Here is a 3,240-nt window from a genome sequence, read left to right on the forward strand (position 1 = left end):
TGTGTGTGTGAGAGTGAGAGTGTGTGTGTGAGAGTGAGAGTGTGTGTGTGTGAGAGTGTGTGTGTGTGTGAGTGTGTGTGTGTGAGAGTGAGAGTGTGTGTGTGAGTGTGTGTGTGTGTGAGAGTGTGTGTGTGTGTGAGAGTGTGTGTGTGTGTGAGTGTGTGAGTGTGTGTGTGTGTGTGTGAGTGTGTGAGTGTGTGAGTGTGAGTGTGTGTGTGTGTGTATGTGTGAGTGTGTGAGAGTGTGTGAGTGTGTGTATGTGTGAGAGAGTGTGTGTGTGAGAGTGTGTGTGTGTGTGAGAGTGTGTGTATGTGTGAGTGTGTGTGTGTGTGTGTGAGTGTGTGAGTGTGTGAGTGTGAGTGTGTGTGTGTGTGTGAGAGTGTGTGAGTGTGTGTGTGTGTGTGAGTGTGTGTGTGAGTGTGTGAGTGTGAGTGTGTGTGTGTGACGGCGGCCCAGGAGGAGAGAGAACAGAACACTGATCAGGCTAAAGCTCTGAAGGCAGAGCTGCACAGCTGATTGGCCCTCTGTGCCTGCAGGAGGAGGAAGCAGGAAGGGGAGGGGCAGTATTTTCATTTTGTGTTGGTGGGAATTAGTGTGAGTATTAGTGAGTATTACTGCATGTATTAATGTGTATTATATAATAGGCACAGGGAAATTTTACTGCACCGAGTACTTTTACTACATGAAGCTGATAAAGAAATACTTATGTACTTTTTGAATTACTTGCAACAGAGTATTTTACATTGCTGTAGTAGTACTTTTACTTGCAATAGAGTATTTTACATTGCTGTAGTAGTACTTTTACTTGCCACAGAGTATTTTACATTGCTTTAGTAGTACTTTTACTTGCAATAGAGTATTTTACATTGCTGTAGTAGTACTTTTACTTGCAATAGAGTATTTTACATTGCTTTAGTACTACTTTTACCTGTAATAGTATTTTACATTGCTTTAGTACTACTTTTACCTGTAATAGTGTTTTACATTGCTTTAGTAGTAATTTTACTTGCAATAGAGTATTTTACATTGCTTTAGTACTACTTTTACCTGTAATAGTGTTTTACATTGCTGTAGTAGTACTTTTACTTGCCAGAGAGTATTTTACATTGCTTTAGTAGTAATTTTACTTGCAATAGAGTATTTTACATTGCTGTAGTAGTACTTTTACTTGCAACAGAGTATTTTACATTGCTGTAGTAGTACTTTTACTTAACACAGAGTATTTTACATTGCTTTAGGAGTACTTTTACTTGCAACAGAGTATTTTACATTGCTGTAGTATTACTTTTACTTGTAACAGAGTATTTTACATTGCTTTAGTAGTACTTTTACTTGCCACAGAGTATTTTACATTGCTGTAGTAGTACTTTTACTTGCAACAGAGTATTTTACATTGCTGTAGTAGTACTTTTACTTGCCAGAGAGTATTTTACATTGCTGTAGTAGTACTTTTACTTGCTACAGAGTATTTTACATTGCTGTAGTAGTAATTTTACTTGTAACAGAGTATTTTACATTGCTGTAGTAGTAATTTTACTTGCTACAGAGTATTTTACATTGCTGTAGTATTACTTTTACTTGTAACAGAGTATTTTACATTGCTGTAGTAGTAATTTTACTTGTAACAGAGTATTTTACATTGCTGTAGTATTACTTTAACTTGTAACAGAGTATTTTACATTGCTTTAGTAGTACTTTTACTTGCTACAGAGTATTTTACATTGCTTTAGTACTACTTTTACTTGCAATAGAGTATTTTACATTGCTTTAGTAGTACTTTTACTTGCTACAGAGTATTTTACATTGCTTTAGTAGTACTCTTACTTGCAATAGAGTATTTTACATTGCTTTAGTAGTACTTTTACTTGCTACAGAGTATTTTACATTGCTTTAGTAGTACTTTTACTTGCAATAGAGTATTTTACATTGCTTTAGTAGTACTTTTACTTGCTACAGAGTATTTTACATTGCTTTAGTAGTACTCTTACTTGTAACAGAGTATTTTACATTGCTGTAGTAGTACTTTTACTGAAGGCTCAGTACTTCTTCTTGAGCAGAAGCAGCAGAGACACAGGTCGAACGAAGGAAAAGAAGAAGCTGGTTTGAATATTTGGGTGATTCTGAAAGCTTCCAGCTGCAGAACAGATGTGAAGATAAAGGACCTTCAGAGTCCTGCAGTAAAACAATAAAAGGCCTCTGAAGGCGTTTCCCTCCGTCAGCAGCAGCAGCAGCAGCCTTTAAATATTTGCAGGGTTTCTTGGAAGCAGCGAGAATATAAAGCTCAGTGTTCGCAGCTTTCTGAGAAACTCCAAGGACTCGCACGAGGAGCTGCTGCTTCCTGTCACACAGGACATCCAGCTTTCATTCAGCAGCTGGGAAACATGTGATCAGTTATTATTCACTTCACTCACAGCAGCAGGGAAACCTTCACACTTTTATTACTGTATTATTATAAATATGCACAGTTCACCAACAACAGTTATAATCACTCTGTGTACTCGTGCATTTGTACTCCAATCCATGATAATTTTACATTTTGTGTAAAATCTGTTAAAAATACCACTTTTACTTTTATGGTTGAGCGTGTTTAAAATGTATATTGTATATATGTAGCCGCAGTGCATCCTGGGAAGTGTTTTTGGGGTTCAAACACGCTTTAACAATAAATCAATCAGGTTAAAGTTTCAGTTGAACTTAATTCTGACAATTAGTTTTCAGAAATCTACATGTTGAACTTTAATCTCAAATCTCATATTAAAATACTTTTAATCAGAGCACGAAGAGTTAAGAAGCAGCTTTTAAATAAACTTTATTATTTTCAGTTAAATTTAAACCTTTACAAACATTTCAACAAGAGAAAAGTTTCTTTACTTCACAAAGACAGATTTAAACTCTTCCGACAGAAACACAGAACCAGCTGAGCTGCAGTGTCATATCTCCTCAGTCCACCTTAAAACCAGGACGGCTGCAGAAAGCTGATCCTCAGCAGGCTGTTGAGGAATTACTGAAGTCCATGGAGGGCGGCCATTGTTGTTGTGCTTGTGTGTGTAGTACTGTGTGTGTGTATTACTGTGTGTAGTACTGTGTGTGTGTAGTACTGTGTGTGTGTGTTACTGTGTGTAGTACTGTGTGTGTGTGTTACTGTGTGTAGTACTGTGTGTGTGTATTACTGTGTGTAGTACTGTGTGTGTGTGTTACTGTGTGTAGTACTGTGTGTGTGTATTACTGTGTGTAGTACTG

Source organism: Micropterus dolomieu, linkage group LG23, assembly GCF_021292245.1.
Source record: "Micropterus dolomieu isolate WLL.071019.BEF.003 ecotype Adirondacks linkage group LG23, ASM2129224v1, whole genome shotgun sequence".
NCBI lineage: Eukaryota > Metazoa > Chordata > Actinopteri > Centrarchiformes > Centrarchidae > Micropterus > Micropterus dolomieu.